Source organism: Phaseolus vulgaris, chromosome 11 (assembly GCF_051622355.1).
Source record: "Phaseolus vulgaris cultivar YP4 chromosome 11, ASM5162235v1, whole genome shotgun sequence".
Taxonomy (NCBI): Eukaryota; Viridiplantae; Streptophyta; class Magnoliopsida; order Fabales; family Fabaceae; genus Phaseolus; species Phaseolus vulgaris.
The window spans coordinates 29,814,328-29,833,971 of record NC_143508.1 but is presented as its reverse complement, the minus strand read 5'-3'; positions in this window follow the sequence as shown (position 1 = coordinate 29,833,971).

Genomic DNA, 19,644 nt, shown 5'->3' with positions numbered 1-19,644 from the left:
TGACCTGGTCGGTACACACTACGAACGTGGTTTGCCCCTAGGCGTGGCCCTCTCATGGGTCGTATCTATCCCAGGGGCCTCCCAGCGGTGGCAGAGTACTTCACGAGTCAGGTTACTCCCTACTGGTACTAGAACTATGGCCTTGAAGCCACTTTTCTCTTCTCTTTGTTACTGTTTTGGGTTATGTCTGAACCTGGCGACACCTTACTTTGGCGACGCCTTCTCTTGGCGACGCCTCATCTTGGCAACGCCTCATCTTAACGACGCCTCATCTTGGCGACGCATTCTCTTGGCGACGCCCCATCTTAGTGACGCCTTATCTTGGCAACGCCTCAAGCGGTCAGTCTGTTGACTTCCTTCTTTGGACTCCTCGAGTGGTCCCACTATATGTTGACTTTGACTTAACTGTTGAGTTTGACTTTGGTCAACGCCCGGGGATGGGACGGTACATAAACAGTCCAAGGCAGTCTATCAATGCATGGACTCAAGAGTAAAGAGCTATCAATGCATAAAAATCATACCTTTTGTGGTTGATTGGCAAAAGTCTTGGTTTTTGCAAAGGAGAATCAGAGAAAGCTCGAGGAAGAAGATGAAGAGTGTAAGGAAAGGCGCAAGTGATGGAACAGTTCCTGAAGCGCGTGATTTTGAAAGACTTTACGTAAACTTGAGAAGCGCAAGCGACGTTAAGTCCCAGTAGTGTGAGTAGAAAGGCGTCACTTCAGAGCATTGTGCCTGTCCTGTCACAGAATGCCACGTAGGACGGTGGGGTGAGGCCATAGTCTTTTCGATGAACAAGTTGTCAGCTCGAGACTAGGGGGCTTATGTACCATAAGATCCTCGGGCGTCGACCAGGGTCAACGTAGTGGGACCCAAGGGTAGGGTCAATGTAGTTGGACCCAAGGGTAGGGTCCACTGAAAAATATAGCAGGACTGGAAGGAGTTTCGTTGCGCTCAGGGATAAAGTGGCCGATGGGGAGGTGGCACACGGTAGGGGCGTGGAGGCCTCAGGCGTTGACTGGCCTCGGGCGTCGCCCAGGTTCAGCACCATGAAGGCGCCTAAGCTAGAGGGGTGTCCCCTCTTGATCCCACGGGTAGTGATAACCGTGGAGGAGGTGGAACAATAGGAGGCGGCCCGGTAGGGGCGTGGAGGCCTCGGGCCTCGGCATCCAAGACAAAAATAATAGATAAAGAAAGGTGGTTTTCAAGCCACACCCCTAGTACCAGAACAGAGAGACCCAACTGACGAAGGATCTGTGCATGAGGTGTTGGGACGCGACAGTACGCACCACCGCTGGAAAGCTACTGGGACAAAGACGACCCATGAAGGGTCACGTCCCAGAAGGTGATCCGCATGCATGGCACGTAAGGAAGGCAGGGATCTCCCAGGGCGAGTGACTCAAAGAATGGGCGTATGAGTTGGCACCCATGCAATCACCCCCACACGAGTCGCACTCTGACAGGGCAATCTTACACACTGAGAAGGCCCTAAGACTGGGAACAGTGTTGCTAAGGAGCCCCCACAGGATACGCAAGTCTCAGGCTGACACGTGGACAGGAACATCGAGAAGGTATATAAGGTTTTACGATAAACAGAATAAGGTACATTTTACAGATTCTAAGACATTTTAGCAGAGTGAGCATTTTGAGTTACGCATTTCTTTGAACATTGACCTTACGGTGTTCTACGACGAGAAGTGTTTGGTGTTTCCTGTCCAGTAGCTGACTTGACCGTCAGAGTGCAAATGGCCGCGAGGGCGCCATTTGTCTTTTTGTTTCAGGTGTTCACGACGGAGGAAGGATAACGTTGAAACAGAAGCAAAGGTGTTCGTGAAGCGCAACTTGTAGAGACGTGCGAAGGTGTCCAAGCCAAAGCGGAAGGAACAATATTCTTGCTTAGTTTCTTGTAATTGTATTCTGATATTGAAAACGTGTTTGTAAAATCATGTAAAGTCAGTGGGATTCTGGCTTGAGGTGTGAAGTGTTGCAAAGAGGGTGAGTAGGCTTTGTGGAATTCAAAGTCACCTCTTTGTGGTGTGTTGTTGTAATCTGTGATTGATTACTTAGTGGAATACTCAGAGACTATTCTGAGGACTGGATGTAGCTTAGGGTTAAGTGAACCAGTATAATCTGATTGTGTGAATCTCTCTATCATAATCTGTTTCATATTTAATATGTTGTCATAATCAACCGGTTATTTCATATTTCAACCGGTTGATATTCCTGCTTTATAAACTGCTTATTCTTGTTTTTTTCTCTGTAATATAAACAACCGGTTATATCGTAATTTTAATTGATTGTTTTACTGATAACAGTTTTAATAGCTTGTTTCTTTTGGCTTCTATGATTCTTCTTTCTATAAATCATTAAATAAATTCATTCTTAGTTAGTATTTGCAAAAAAAAATTATAAACGATTCACCCCCCCCTCTTGTTTTAGCCCTATAATTCTAACAATTGGTATCAGAGCAAGGTTCTTGAAAGTTATTCAAGTTTTGATCCTTGTTCCCACCGGTTGACCTAAGGTGTCTTGTGCGTCTACGACAGTTGTGCGTCCAAGAACCCCTCCTTTTCTCATGGTGCTTTCCTCCTTGTGGATCACCTAAAAATAAAGACACAACGGGCGCCCTCGCGGTCGTTTGCACTCCGACGCTCAAGTCAAACACCTGGCAAAGAAACACCAAAAACCCTAAATTCTGAGAGCTCTGTGTGTGTATTCTCTTTGTGTGTTACTGGCACTAGAAATGTGTACCTTGTTAAGTTTGTTATTACCCCTTATATACTTTAGAATCTTCGCTATTTCTGTTTAACTGTAACTATGTCCACTGTAGATGTCACTTAGCGTCGCTGTCACCTTCTCTTAAGGTAACTTAGCACTTAAAACGTCCTTACTGGAGTATAACCTCTGACGAGATGACCGCTTGGGTACCAACTTACACACCCAATCTTTGGGATCATTCGTCTGGGGAGTCCCCTAGTTGTCCACGTGCCATGCATGCAGATCACCCTTGGGAACGTGACCCACCCGAGTCGTCTCTTGCCCAATGGCTCTTTAACTGCGTTACACCCTGACCATGCCACTCACATCCCATGCACGGATCCCTCGCGGTCTAGGATTCTCCCTTACTGATAACTGGAATGTGGCTTGGAAACCACCTCTTTCGGCTTATCTTTACTGTTCGGGTCATCGAGGTCTGAGGCCTCCTCGCCCTTTACTCCCGATGCCGAGCACATCTCGGCCACCTTGCCTCGCGTGCTTCGCAGGACCCTGGCCCATGCTCCTCGTGGGACCCAGCCTTCGGGGGCCCGCCATAGATGTGGTCAATGCCGAAGTCTGAGGACTAGTCGGTACAATCCTAAATCTTATTTTTTAAATGGCTAAAAAGTTTTCTTTTGGGGAAGGTGCCTGTTTAAACAAACCACCCTTGTTTTGTGGTATGAACTATGAACTGTGGTGCATAAGAATGAAATTCTTTGTTGATTCTATAGATAGAAAAATCTGGAATGTTATTACAAATAGCTATCTCATGCCTATATCTGAAAATGTTTCTTCTAAAAGAGAACATCTTGATTGTGTAGCTATGAACATCATTGTATCTGCACTTGATTCTAATGAATTGCTCAAGGTTTCAGAATGTAGTTCTCCCAAAGAAATGTGGAATACCCTTGAGAAGTATCACAAAAATTCAAGGAGTGTTGGGATGGACAAGGAGGAGTCTACTACTGAATCTTTCCCTTCAGAATCCAGAAGGGAGGTTTGTCTTATGACAAAAGAAGAATCTGGATCAAGTCAAGTAAGTACATCTTCTTCCAACAATTGTGAAAACTATTTTCAACTTCTTAATGCTTTTCAAGAAACTCATGAAAAAGCTAAAAGATTAGCCCTTTTAAATAACCGATTGAAAAGTGAAAACAACAAGTCGAAAGAGAAAATCACAGTTCTGGAAAATGATTTGAGTCATGCAAATGTTTATTTTGAAAATCTTGAACTGATTTATAAAAACTATCTTGCAATTGTGATTCAAGTTGATGTAAAAATTGTAAAACCCTTCAAGAGAAAGTTTTATAGCTTGTGAAAATTTTTGATATTATTTCATAAGGGAAATCAAATTTTGAGAATGTTTTAGCATCTCAACAGTGTGTTTTTGGGAAATCAGGTTTGGGTTTTAACCAACAAAGCAAAAATTGTAGCTTTTCATAATCTTTTTCAAACCTCACGAAAAATCAATCGGTTAAAAAGTCGAAACAACCGATTGTTTGTTGTTTCTACTGCATGAAAAAGGATCACTCTGTTAGATTCTGTAAAATTAGAAAATTTTATGTTTCCAAAGGTATTTTAAAATAGGTGCCTAAGATTTTGAAGGTTCCTAAGGTTGCTACTAACATCATTGGACCCAAATTCATAAAGGGACCAAATTTTGCTTCTTAATCTTTTCTTGTAGGTATCCTTTGCAACCGAGAATTACTTTTGTGCTTGAAGAATTACTGCTAAAGGGAAAAACAACAAGAGACTTTGTTTCCATAATGAAGAATATGTTGAAACTGGCTTTCATGGATGCAGGTTCTTGTGTTAGAAATGGTGTTATGAATTTTAGAACTGGTTGTCAAACTGTACATGTGTTCTTAAAAGAATTGTTTCTATCTCTCTTCTTTGCTTGAACAATCAATCTTAAGTTCAATTTTTTGTGTCTATAAAGTGTTTCCGGTTTATATCTGCCCTATTATCATTCAAAAGATGTGTGCCTTAACATGTATATGTGTTTCTCAGGTTCTGGTGAAGGATTTGAATTTTCTTTTCAAAATCCCTGTCACATAATTTCAACCGATTGTTTTTCCTCTAGCACCTTTGTATAATACTGCCATGTTTGCTTATGCATCGTTAAATCTATTTCTCTTTTTCAAATCTTGCGTTTGGACAAATATTCTTGAAATATCAAAATTGTTTGTACTGCTAGACTACTATGTTATCATTCTGATTTCTGCTTTGTACAACCCTTCTCATTGTCTATTTGTAGATCAAATAGGGGGAGAAGTTTATGCTTGATTTCGTTGTATAGATAGCTTTAAAATTGTGCATTATGTTGTTGCTATTCTGCACTTGAAAGCACTTGAACACTTCACTTTTTATGGTTTTTCTACTAATGTTGTATATGCAGAAAACTAGTTGTGTGTGTCTTGTTATCTTGTTGTTATACTTTCTTTGTATTTGCATCAATTTTGTGTTGCAGGACCTTTAAGGTAATGTGCTATGATGAAGAATAATCAAAGTGATGCTTATGGTTCAAAAGCATACACCTTACTCAAATTCTTGACAAAGTTCATGAGCTATGTAAAGTAAGTTGCATATGTTCATCCTATGCTTTTGGCTTCATAAGACCAAATGAAATTCTAAACATGCATGGGGTAATGCAAAGGTATGAATGTATTTCATTATGCATTTCCCATCTTTTTGAAAGATGATTTGCTTTGAAAAATAACATTTTCTTTTTGTCTCAGAAAAACAACCGATTGTTTTACCTCTGGCACATCTGAATAAAGTTGTTATGTTTTCTTATGCATGATTACAACTGTTTCTTTTCTTTCATAACCCATTATGAGTCAAATATGCATTCTCTATGCCTCTGAATCAGATAATAAAGAGATATAGTTTTTGTTTTCATTGAAATTCAAAGCTTTTTATGAATGGCAACCACATTGGTGGTCATAGGGTTGATGAATATTTGTGAATGTATCTTTGGAACGTCTGAAAGGTTTGCTCTTAACAGAAGAGAGGATATTTCTACCAAATCCACGTCTTGAGCAATCAATTGACCAACTTGAAAATGAACCTTTTGAAGTAGTCCATTGTTGGGTGTTGCTGGATGAAGAAAAGATAGGGGAGAAACTGTTGTCTCCTTGCTGAAATTTCTGGGGTCTATGGTACTTTGATTCTGTTGTTGTCATAACTCTGATACACTATGTGATTTCATTATATAAGTTCATTCAGGATGTCTCATTACGGGCCTGACAAATCAATACACCCTAACAATAATCTAAACACGGTATTTCCTTTCCTGAAAATACTATGTTTTGATCACACTTTCACATCATTGCATACTTCATTTAACATATCAATACACCATTCAATCACAACATATTTTAAACTTTGTAAACAATCCAAACATATCTCAAAATTCACTTAACATATAACTAAGTTCCCTTAATCATACATTAAAATAAAATGTATAATTTCCACTTAAAAACAATAAGTAATAATACACTAGGCTTTCAGAATAAAAAAAAAACATTAAGTTTTTTTTTTTTTTAGAAAATTTTGGCTTGAGCGAAAATGCACCTGCAAGCTACCCAAATAAAATTAGCTTGAACAAAAAATTTCAGTGTGAGCAAAAATGCACATGAGGACACCAACTATTTTCATTCAAATTGTTATTTTATCAAATATACTAAACCAAAGTAACAAAGTTCCTGGTATAATTGAATAATTACTCTAAATCAATATCAAACAACTAATACTCAACAACATTATCCTTTAATTGATTCATCAAACTATTTAAATACATTCATTTACTTATTCAAATAAAAAACAATATAATTTTATAACATCTACCATATATAAAATTTCACATTCAAATCTCAATCAACTTCTAATATACTTAAAACAAACAATCATGCAAGAAAGGTTGAAACTGGTGACCACATCACCCACACATCTAGATCTTCTAGCCTAGGGTTCTATTGGAAATTAAAACTAGCTTCCCTTACTTGAACTTGAGCAGATGCTCACTAAAAGCTCCACATCTACCAAAAGTTTAAAGATAATTGACCTACACCACAAAGTTCTGATAAAAAATCTAACTATATCACTAGGACCCTAAGCTAACAGAGATTCACTATGAAGCTAAAAGAATCACATGGAAAGCAAAGACAGAGACAACCTAACAAGTTCAAAATTTCACTCAAAGAGAAGAGCAAAAATGAACTTATTCTATCAAATATTCTGATAGGGCAGTCTTGTAGTATTCACTGTCAGGAGTTTGATGGGGGGACTCTGATCGTCAAACTGATGAGCGAGGAGATTAGAATCTTAAGAAGGCGAAGGAAAGGAAAAAGGAGTTTTTAGAGAGATGATGGTTCTTTTAAAATGAAACCTAAATAACTAAATTTCTATTTATATGCTCTTTTAATTTTAATAATAAAATATTTATATTTTATATATATATATATATATATAATAATTGTTATGTGTGTGAAATTTAAATTTACAATAAGAACTTGAGAGAATATTATTATTGAGCATATTGTTATATGCGATAAATTTCAGATTTTATTTCAGTTAATTACATGTATTTTAAATAAGGCAACACTTTGTTCTCTTAAACTCCTCGCTGAGTCTACACTTGGTCACAACAAAGTTATCACCAAGTTGTACACTTGGGTGGTCGCCTTCTCGTGAACTCATATATTCGGTCGCAACAAAATCATCACCAAGTCACACACTTGGGTGATTGTCTTCTTTACGAGTCGTACACTCGGTCACAACAACGCCACAACCAAGTTGTACACTTGAGTGGTCGCCTCCTTGTTGAGTCGTACACTTGGTTGTAACAAAATCATCACCAAGTCATAGATTTGGGTGGTTGCCTCCTTGTCGAGTAGTACACTTGCAAATTTATTTTCTCGTAATAACCGTAATTTGCACAATTATATCATGTTAGTCGATTCTATTATCACACAATTTATATAATTCTTTGATATTTGATTTTGTTAGATGATATTTTGATTTTTTCACATGATACTTCCATTAAATCTAATTATGTCTCATGAAAGCTATTAAAAACAATATCAATAATCCATATTTATGAAGAGATATAAATATATCAGCACGTTCAGGGAGTCATCTTAACTCATTTATGCTTACTAAGCTCTCTATATCAGAAAAATATTTTTGTGCTATTGCTGACTTAGTGTAGGATAGTCTTCTTCAGACTAAGTCTCCGCATCTTTGTAACTGGTGAAGAGTATGACCCTCCAGATACTCCACATACAAGGAAGACCTCCGAACACCACCTCAAAAATAATTTGTCCTCATCTCGACAAAAACAATCCCTCTTGCCAAATTTAGGGTAGCATTTTAGCATTAATCTAACAATAATTTCAAAAGACTAATTTTACTTTGTTTCTACAAGGATATTTTGTTCTTTATTTTGTCTGTTCGCTTTTTTCAAAGACCTAACAATTAGTCAAAAATAGCAATATTCCGTTCTCAAATAATGCAATTGCGATTGAGACAAAAGAAAACCCGATAAAAAGTAGTTGACTGGTCTACGATCAATCTAGTCCCATATGGAATTTTTAGGAAAAAATAAAATTTGCAGAAAAGTGATCCTTTTTAAAATTAAATTATCATAAAAAGTAAATATGACACTGTTGAAAATTACAATTCTACAAGAATTAAGTCGGTATAATAAGTTATATTAAACATTAAAATATTATATTATTATTAATTTTTTAATTCAAATATTTCATAAATATGAATATCTTAAATTTCAAATCTCTATTAAACTTTTTTTAATTTAAGTGAGTACTCAAAAAAATTATATTTTTTAATTAATTTCATTAATTTGGTTTTTTATTAATTAGATGATGTAGTTGCTATCTTGTCTTGTTATTTTATTTCATTTTGGATGTTAAAAATGTAAGGCTTTATGATTAATGTAAAACAATAAATATTTTTTATTGACTATTTTGAAAAGCGTGTAAGATATTTTTAATTAAAACAATAAAAGTTACTCATTATTCTAATAGGATAAGATAGAGATCACGTTACTCAATTAAAAAAGAATTAAACAATGAAAATTTAATTGAAATAAATATTTTTTAATACTCAATAAAATAATAATAAAATCAATAGAAACTTAATAAAAAATAGTCAAATTTAAAAGAATTTAAAACTTAATTAAGAAAAAAAATTATATCATTTCAATAATTTATTTATAATTTTATATTATGGTAATTATTTCTGTTAAATTTTGTTTGAATGAACTCTAATAGTAAAAGATATATAAAATAACTATATATCTAAGAAATACAGTAATAAATTTTAAATAATTATTGTCTAAGAAAATGATATTGGTCCAATATTTGATGTAATTTATACAAGTGTAACTTATTTAAGGACCGAACATACATACATTATACTACGTACATCTATGCCTATATGTAATTTGGTTATTTTAGTGTAGGTCTCTAGTATTTTGGGAGAATTTTCAATAGTTTTAGTTAGTATTTGAATTGCAAGAATTTTGAAGTAAAGGATATTACTTCAAATCATAATTGCTTTATTAATTTATATACAATTGGCATTGATATTGAATTGGTGATTTATGTATTGAAGTTGATTGATGTTGTTTTTTAAGTTAATTTTAAACTTAACAATAATTTTCAAATGGTCAGAATAAGTATTATTAGTTATTTGAATTTTTTTTTCTCTTTTTTTTTTGAATCTATAGTTTTTTTTGAATCTTGTTAAGATGATTAAATTGATTTAATATGATTTTGATTCAGTTCTGAACTTTATTCAGGATTTTTTGTCATTCACATATCTTGTTGAACATCAAGTTGTTACTTGAACAAAGTTTAAATAAATAATTTAACTTTGAGTCCGAAAACTTAAGCGACCAACTGAACAATAGCTAGCCTTACTCGAGTTAGGAGCCACAACCTAAACAAGAGAAAGATAGTAGTTATCATCTCTTATCTGCAAACTCCTCCCTGCAAGTTATCTTATTAAGTATAGATTATTATGATTAATTTTTTTATTATTAAGAATTATTAGTTCAACTATTCAATATAATAATACTATGATGTTATGATTGATTTGTAATATTATATTAATTGAGATAATTAATATATGACATGTGTACCGCCCTGGTAGTCGGAAGTGATGACGTGGCATCAAGCTACTATATAGGCGTGTTGATGGGACGCCTGGCTGGCAGAAGGGAAGGAAGTCGGGGGGCTCGTGTAGTCGCCAGTTATTAAGTTGGCGTGCTCCGATCTCCAGCACACCAGAACCGGCGGTCACCAGGTTGAAGATGAAGTCGCCAGATGTAAACCCAGGCGACCAAGTGATTAGAGATCGCCGAAACAAGGACATCGCCGAAGATGAAGGCAGATCGACACTTCCCAGCTGGCCAGAGGATGAGGTCGGGGGACAGCTTACTTGAGCATATACGGTGAAACAGGTGGTGCAGATCATGAAGGCGGCCGGCGAGACCATAGGGAAGATGTGTACGAAGGCACCCGAACTCGCCATCCAGAAGAGATCACGCTCCAAGGCAACTATGCACTGAGTAGTATCATGCATAAGTAACTTAGCCAAAGAAGAGTCAGAAGTAGCGCCCAAGTCAAGAATGCTCCAGATGAAGGCACGTGTACATCTGGATGCGAGCCACGTGTCCAGATGTGTAACTGCCAGGAGAGAGAAAGTATCCAGGTATATAAGAGTTTCCAACGAACTTCTGAGGTACGCACGTTCAGATTGTCTTCTTTACGCTTGCGAGTCTTGAGGTGGTTCAGTCGCTGACTTGGGCGTCGGAGCGTGATCAGCCGCAGCGGCGCCGTTCTGTTCTTTTGCAGGTTCTCGAGGTGAATCACGGTGACAGACGGAGGTTGACACGGCGCAGAAGTCGATCCAAGTTTGACGAGGCAAAGCTCCAGCGTTTTGGTCAACAGGCAGGATCATCAGGCGCCCACCGTGGGGCCGTGTAAAACCTGTTCCCATCCACAGCGTGAGTTCTTGGAGGTTTCTACAGTTTCTGTGTGGTTGTGTGCTGGGGCAACCATTGTCCGCTGTTCATTTAGGTTATGTTCGATGATTTCGCGTTTTCCGTCGTTCGTTTGGGTTTTTGTTCGGTGAGGTGAAGTTTTCTGCTGATTGCGCGAGTTTCGATCGGTGAGATCTGAGTTCTTTAGCTCGTTTGGTTTTTCGTGGAAGAAGCGTCGGTTTCTGGTGGAGTTGCGAGTTTCTGTGAAGGTTCGTTGTGTTCTTGAGGTTTCTTTCGAAGTTTCGCGAAGTTCTGACCGATTGATCGCTGAATCAATCGTCGCTGAAGAAGGTGTTGTTCATCGCTCTCTGTGATTCGTCAAGTTTTCATGAGAAAAATTAGAAGCAACCGTTCAAGTCCAGTTGCGCCCGTTGCTGCTGAAGGCGCCATGACTATGGCACAGATGGTGGAAATCATGCGCTCGCTGCAGGCGAATGTGGAAGCCTCGCGTATAGAGCAGGCAAGAATGCACGAGGACCTGGTCGCCTCTCGGGCCAGGAATGATGAGCTTAGCAGAGTGACTGAAGAACTTCGTCAAGCTCTTCAGGAGCAGCGAGGGCATCCAATCGCTGAAGAGGTCGCGCCGTCAACGCCGCCTCGCGTTTTTCCTATGCCTTTCGCTCAGGCGATTACCGACACGCCTATCCCTGCGAGTGTGGTACCTGTGAAGGCTGTTTTTACCGGCGTGGAGGATCCTGAGGCTCATCTCACCACGTTCCATACGGAGATGATGCTGTCAGGAGGATCAGACGCCGTGTACTGCAAGATGTTTGTGAGCACATTCCAGGGAACGGCGCTGGAATGGTTTATGAGCCTGCCTACAGGTCACATAACCAACTTCCAACAGTTTTCAAAGATCTTCGTCGAGCAGTACATCGTGAACAAGGCACCGCCCAGGGTGTCTTATGATTTGTTCGACATAAGGCAGTATCAGGGAGAGTCCCTCAGGGACTACCTGAATCGTTTTGGGGCGCAGATGGTCCGATCGCCGGCCAAAGATGAAGAGATGCTGGTCTACGCATTTAAGAAGGGCGTGCTGCCGGGACCATTCTGCGAGGCATTGATCAGGGCTCACCCTGCCACATTTGCTGAGGTCAGGCGACTTGCGGTGGCCCACATCGTCGATGAGAGTGAGGTCGCCGAGAAGAGGGGAAGCGTGGCTCCCGCTAGGCCACGTGCCCAAACCAGGATCCAGCCACAGAGGGTGCTGGAGACAGCGGCGGCCAGGAGGGATCAGAGGACTCGCCATCCTTATGATCCAAGGAAGAACAAGGGCAGGGGCCCAGGGCGCCCTCAACCAGCACGCCGGGAGTACAATCGCCCGCCAAAGCACAAGTTTGTCATGGGATTGGCGGACCTGATCGCCATTCCCAATATATCAGCTAGGCTGAAGGCGCCCGAGAAGGTGGGCGACAAGGTGCTGGGACCAAAGCCAGACGCCTGGTGTGAGTTCCACCAGGGCTTTGGCCACACCGTGGATTCGTGTTTGGCTTTAGGATACCAGCTCGACGATCTGGTCAAGAGCGGGTTCCTAAACGACTACTTGCTGGACAGAAGGACGGGGGGCGCGTCGAGCTCCCAACCAGCAGGTGGTGAGGCTCAGCAGCACGAGATGCCTACCCACGGGGAAATCCACACCATTGCAGGAGGTTTCTCGGGTGGTGGATGCACCGCGTCATAGAGGAAGAAGTATGCCAGGTCTGTAATGACGGTGGATATGTTTGAAGACCACTCGCCGGATGTGAACATTACGTTCACAAAGCAAGATCTTCGGGACGTTGTGCCTCGTGACAACGATCCCATAGTCATCTCGCTGATCACAGCAGGAAGGAAGGTCCACAGGGTTCTGGTGGACCAAGGAAGCTCGGCAGACGTGATGTTCTGGCCGACTTTCACGCAGTTGGAGCTACCCCTTGACCAGCTGAGGCCCTATGGAGGGTGTTTGTATGGTTTCGCTGGTGACCAGGTGGAGGTCAGGGGGTACATTGAGTTGAGGACTACGTTTACAGATGAGGCGGGTTCGAGAACAGAGAAAATCAAGTACCTTGTCGTGAACGCTCCTTCAGCATACAACATTCTGCTGGGAAGGCCCACGCTCAACAGAATAGGCGCTATACCGTCGACCCGGCACATGAAGGTGAAGCTGCCGTCTATGGAGGGGGTGGTGATCACCATCAAGTCCGACCAGAAAGAAGCGAAGAAGTGCTATGAGAATAGCCTGAAGAACAAGAGGTCGGTGAGTTACGTGACAACCACCCCGCCTCCTGGTGTGAAGCCCAGACCGACGGTAATGGAAGAGACCGCCGGAAGTGACGTGGTGATGGCGGATGCTGAGCTGGGGGAGGGGAACGCCGATCTAGAGGAAGAAGAGGTAAGGAATCGCCCTGAGGAAGCGAGGGAGCTGGGAATCGCCAGGGCGGTGATCGCCAGAGAAACCAGGCCAAAACCCGTCGAGCAGTGGCTCGAAAGAGAGATCGGAGGAAAGATCTTCAAGCTGGGAAGATCTCTGGAGGTTGAGCTCCAAGACCAGATCGCCAAGGTGATAGAACGGCATCTGGATGCGTTTGCATGGTCCGCTTCGGACATGCCCGGGATCGATCCCAACTTCTTGTGCCATCATTTGGCGATGGACAATCAGGTCAGGCCGGTACGCCAGAGGAGAAGGAAGTTCAACGAGGAGAGGAGGCAGGCGATTAGAGACGAAACATAGAAACTCCTCGCTGCAGGCCATATCAGGGAGGTGCAGTACCCTGATTGGCTGGCCAATGTCGTACTGGTGAAGAAGAGCAATGGGAAATGGCGCATGTGCGTCGACTTCACTGATCTGAACAAGGCTTGCCCAAAGGACTCGTATCCTTTGCCAAGCATAGACGCCCTGGTGGACAGTGCTGCAGGATGTAAGTTGTTGAGTTTCCTGGATGCCTTCTCGGGGTACAACCAGATCAAGATGCATCCCATGGATGAAGAGAAGACCGCCTTCATGACCGAAAGATCGTGCTACTGCTACAAGGTGATGCCTTTTGGGCTGAAGAACGCGGGGGCCACGTACCAGAGGTTGATGGATCGAGTACTTGCACCAATGCTGGGAAGGAATGTGCAAGCGTACGTGGATGACATGGTCGTGACCTCGCCAGAGAAAAGCAAGCACGTTGCGGACTTGGAGGAATTGTTCACTACGATCGCCAAGTTTAGGTTGAAGCTGAATCCCGAGAAATGCATCTTTGGCGTGGAGGCTGGAAAGTTCTTGGGTTTCCTCTTAACTGAAAGAGGTATAGAGGCCAACCCTGACAAGTGTGCCGCCATCTTGGCGATGAGGAGCCCGGCCACCGTGAAGGAAGTACAACAGCTTACAGGTCGGATGGCCGCCCTGTCTCGCTTCGTGTCGGCTAGCGGAGAGAAGGGCCATCCATATTTCCAGTGTTTAAGGTGGAATAACAAATTTGCCTGGACGAAGGAGTGTGAGGAAGCCTTCGTCAAGCTTAAGGAGTATCTGGCGAGCCCGCCGGTTTTGTGCAAACCGCTGGTGGGAACCCCTCTCAGGTTGTATTTTGCTGTAACTGAGAGGGCGGTGAGTGCGGTGCTCGCCCAGGACCAAGATCAGGCTCAAAAGCCCATTTATTTTGTTAGTAAAGTGCTGCAGGGCCCCGAAACGAGATATCAGGCCCTGAAGAAGGCTGCACTGGCAGTAGTCTTTTCGGCGAGGAGGTTACGCCACTATTTCCATAGCTTCACGATACTGGTGATGACCGATCTGTCCAGAAGGTCTTGAAGAAGCCCGATGTTGCGGGAAGGATGGTGAAGTGGGCAGTGGAGCTGTCGGAGTTTGATATTAAATATGAGCCCCGAGGTCCGATCAAGGGGCAGATCTTCGCAGACTTCGTGGTCGAGCTCTCGTCTGAAGCGACACGAGTTGAAGGGGACGATTTCCGTTGGGTGCTTTCAGTGGACGGATCGTCGAACCAGCAAGGTAGCGGTGCTGGAGTCATCTTGGAGGGACTCAACGGCGTGCTGATCGAACAATCTTTGAGGTTTTCCTTCAAGGCCAGCAACAATCAAGCAGAATATGAGTCGCTGATCGTCGGTATCTTGCTGGCTAAGGAGATGGGAGCCAGGGTGCTGATGGCTAAGAGTGATTCGCTGTTAGTCACGGGACAAGTAACAGGCGAGTTCCAGGCTAAAGATCCACAAATGGCGGCTTACCTGGAGTATGTACAGGAGTTGAAGAGTTCCTTTGTCTCCTTTGAAGTGGTGCATGTGCCCAGGGAGCAGAATGCCCGAGCTGACTTGCTAGCCAAGCTCGCCAGTTCGGGCAAGGGGGGTAGGCAGAGGATGGTAATTCAAGAAACTCTGAAGACGCCTAGAGCATTTGTGGCAGATCACCTGGTTCTTCAGATAAGCAAATCGACGGAGAAAGCGGCAAGGAGTCACAGGTCTTTGACTCAAGAAACCTTGAGATCGCCGAGAATAAGAGCATGTCGGGGGGAGAGGGTGAACATGACGCAGGTCTGCGCGACCCATGAGCCAGACACCTGGGTGACGCAGTACAAACGATGCCTGGCGGATGGCCTTCTCCCGCTGGATCTGACGGAGGCTAGGAAGATAAAGAAGAACTCTAGCAAGTTCACAATGATTGATGGCGAGCTGTATAGGTTTGGGTTCACTCACCCACTCCTGGAATGTGTGCATGCCGAGAAATGTACAAGAGTTATGGCAGAGCTCCATGAAGGGATATGCGGAAGCCACGTCGGGGGTCGAGCTCTGGCCGCAAGGACTCTCCGTGCAGGTTACTACTGGCCAACAATGAGAGAAGACTGCAAGAAGTATGCGCAGTGCTGCAAACAATGCCAGCAGCACGCCGATTGGCACAAGGCGCCTCCCGAGGAGTTGAAGTCGATTTACAGCCCTTGGCCGTTTCATACATGGGGAATCGACATCCTGGGACCATTCCCGCTGGCGATCAGGCAGATGAAGTACTTGGTGGTGGCGATTGAATATTTCACCAAGTGGATCGAAGCAGAACCAGTGGCCCAGATCACCGCGCACAAGATCGAGGGTTTCGTGTGGAAGAACATTGTCTGCCGGTTTGGTGTGCCCAAGCGCCTGGTGTCGGACAATGGGACTCAGTTTGCAAGTCACCTGTTGAAGAAGCTGTGTGAAGGGGTGGGAATTCAACAAGTATTTGCATCCGTCGAGCACCCTCAGACGAATGGCCAAGTAGAGTCAGCCAATCGGGTGTTGCTAAGAGGTTTGAAGAGAAGGCTAGAGAAAGCCAAAGGAAGCTGGGCTGAGGAGGTACCCCGTATAGTCTGGGCGTACCACACCACCGAGCAGTCGGGAACCCATGAGACCCCGTTCAGCCTGGTCTATGGATGTGACGCAATGATTCCAGTAGAAATCCAAGAGAGCTCGCCGAGATTCCAGAACTTTGTAGCGGAAGACTCGAATGAGGAAAGAAGGCTGAATCTGGATTTGCTGGATGAGGTCAGGGAGGAGGCGAGATTGAAAGCTGAGGCGATAAAGAGAAGGATTGAACGAAGATATAACTCGAAGGTGATGCCAAGACAGTTTAGAGAAGGCGACCTGGTGATGAGGAAAGCCCACCAGTACGAGATGGAGAATAAGCTGTCGCCTAAGTGGACGGGACCGTTCAGAATAACCGAGGCGCTCGGGAACGGCGCCTACCGCTTAGAAACTTTGGAAGGAGGGGCGATTCCTCGCACTTGGAACGCCACGCACCTCAAGATATATTACAGTTAAGAACTTTGTAAGTAAAAACAAACACGAAGAGCTTTACAATGTTTCTGTAAAAACAGTTTGGAGGGGGCACTATTTTTTCCCTAAGGAGGGTTTTTAATGAGGCCGCCCAATAAAGAAGAGTTTTCGAAGTTTAAAGCGTTTTAGATTGCATGCTTGTTGTTTTCCAAAAGTTTTGAAGAAAGACCGTGTCACTTATATGTGATTTAAGGCAAGTTGAAGTTATGTTGCATGCTTTCTAAAAAGTTTCTAAGTCCCCATCGTCTTTCGGCGATTGGCGGCATCAGTTAAAGTTAAAGTCCTCGTCGTCTTTCGGCGGTCGGAGGCACTAGTTAAAAGACCTCAACGCCCTCGCGCGTCCTGAGGCGAGATAAAAACCTCCTCGCCGTCGAGCGAGTGCAGGCGAGGAAGAGTAAAAAGTCCTCAGTGTTTCTGGGGGAGAGAAAAGGTAACCCCTGGGGCAATGTAGAGGCACCAGCAAAAAGTCCTCAGTGCTTCCAGAGGAGAGAAGATGTAGCCTCTGGGGCAATGTAGAGGCACCAGCAAAAAGTCCTCAGTGTTTCCGGGGGAGAGAAGATGTAACCCCTGGGGCAATGTAGAGGCACGAGTTAAAGACCTTCTCGCCGATGAGCGAGTTCAGGCGAGTTAAAAACCTTTTCGCCGATGAGTGAGTTCAGGCGAGTTAAAGACCTTCTCGCCGATGAGCTAGTTCAGGCGAGTTAAAGACCTTCTCGCCAATGAGCGAGTTCAGGCAAGATAAAATCCTTCTCGTCTCGAACGAGTTCAGGTATGGTGTAAAGGGTGGAAGAAGTTTGGAGGGTGGCTAAGGTAGGTTCGAAGAGAACGCCTAGCCACCCGGTCTTTTGTTCTAAAGCTCAGGGAGGTAGAGAATGATCCGAAAGGCGCCTCTACCCCCAGATAAAGGAACAATGGCCAAGTTGTGAAGGCAAGAGGAAGCTGGAATCGCCAAGAGTCTTTGGCGACCAGGAGAAATTCAAGCAATGGCGAGAAAGTCAAGACCCGTTTTGATAAGGCAGATTAGATGAGCTGTGTCTCAAGCCATTAGTTGGGTTGAGGTTCGTTATTTGAAGAGCGATTTCACGCTAAGGTTCATTACCTTGAGGTTACAAGTTGTTAGAGTGTTATTGTTCGAAAACTGATGGTTCGAGGCGGATAGTATACAATTGCGCTTACGAAGTTACTAAGTTAATTTCATTGAAGTAAATCATACAAGGAGAGATAAGGCAGACAGAGAAGTTGTAAGAAGAAGCACAAAGACTTCATAATAAAGTATGATCAGTTCAAGATACATGTACAAGGAAAGGGAAGTTTATTACAAGCAAATTGGGTAAGAGAGAGGCAGATGAGTAAGTGGTGAAGGGAAGCAGCGAGCGGCTAGTCTTCAGAAGGAACAACCTTCCCGTCCACCACCTCGTTGTTCAGCGACACCATGGAGAGATCCAAGTCAGGGTACAGGCAGGCGAATTGTTCCCGGGCAGCATCGAATCCAGCAGCAAGAATCTGGGCGGAGCTCAACTCAAGTTCTTCAATCTGTTTCTTTAGCCCCTCGTTCTGCTGCTTCAGTTCTTCAGCCCCCTCCCGAGCTTGGAGAAGGTCTTCAGTAACCTTCTTGGATTCCGGCTGCGCCTGGGCCAGCTTTGTGGTGATCTTCTCATTTTCCTCGTTGGCTTCGGCGAGTTTAGCCATGGTGTCGTCTCTCTCCTTTTCGACTTTGCCCAAAAAGACCTCCCGATCTGCTGACCTTTTCTCGAGGTTTTTTTACCTTGGCGGCATCTGCTTTGATCAACGCCTCCAGGTCAGCCACTTTGACGCGATAGGGTACCAGCTTGCTCTCCAGCTCGATCTTCTCTTGAGCTAAGAGTTGCACCTTATGGCGTAGATCGGTGGCCTCCTTGCGTGCCTCCCGGAGCTCGGTGCTCATAGCATCCTCCACTCGGGAGTGATCGATCTCCGCGAGCATGAGATTGCAGGATAACTTCTCCGCCTCAATCCTTCTTGTGCGATTTTCCTCTTGGAGCACGGAGATGTCATCCTGGAGCTTCTTGCTAGAACTCTCCACAGCTTTGGATATGATGGAAGGGAAGTCCTCCGCCATCATCTTGAGTTTCGCTGAGAAGGGTTCCCACACCCTTTTTACCTCAAGGGAGAGGTTTGCTCGTGGGGGCACCAGGGGAGCTTGTTGTTGGTTCTCGCCACCACCTTCTTGAGTTGGTTGTTGAATGGGAGCTCCTTGGCGTGGTGGCGACGGCGGGGATTCGGTGATGAGGATAGGCGAGTTGTGAGCACCTTCATCCCCGCCTGGTGCAGCATCTGCGGTTGAGGCGTTTGAAGGAGGACCCCCTCCAGCTGATACATAGGGCATGGAGGCGCTCGGGGGGTTCTCCATAAAGTTGGGCTCGGCAGCCTCAACCACAGGAAGAGCAGCTGCCAGGGGAACTGCTTGGACTGGCAACGTGGGAGCTGGAAGAGGAAGCAGTGCTGGAGGTGGAGCTGGTGTGGAAGGTGGTGTTGATGTTGGGGGAGGAGGCGGAGCAGGTGGTGAAGAAGGCGCCACCCTTTTCCTCTTAGTGATAAGGCCATCCTCAGTCGCCTCATCGTCTTCTTCTTCATCCTCATGAACCACTTGAGGGGTTTTCCTCTTTGGCTTCCTGAGGATGAGCTTTTTGCGTTGTTGGGCGGGCTGGGCCTCTGAAGGAGTTAGGCCTTTAGGGGGCGATCTGCCCTGGGCAGCGGCGATCTCCACCACTGAATTTGGCACGGTCTGGGAACCCGACGCCAACCCATGGGCTTGGGCGAGCGCCCTCAATTCAGCCAGTTTTCCCTTGCCCAACATATGGTCTGCATGATACAAAGGTACATGGGTTAGCTCATAGAGAAAGATAAACACATAAGTCAGTATGCAACAAAAGCAGATAAGTGGTGCAGAAAATAAAACCAAAGTCTTGTGCACAACAGACAAGACGCCCAGAAACAGTTAGCAGAAGTATCGCCAAGAGTAATGATTTAGACACTGAGATGAGCTCTAACCTATACGAACTTCGAGTTGA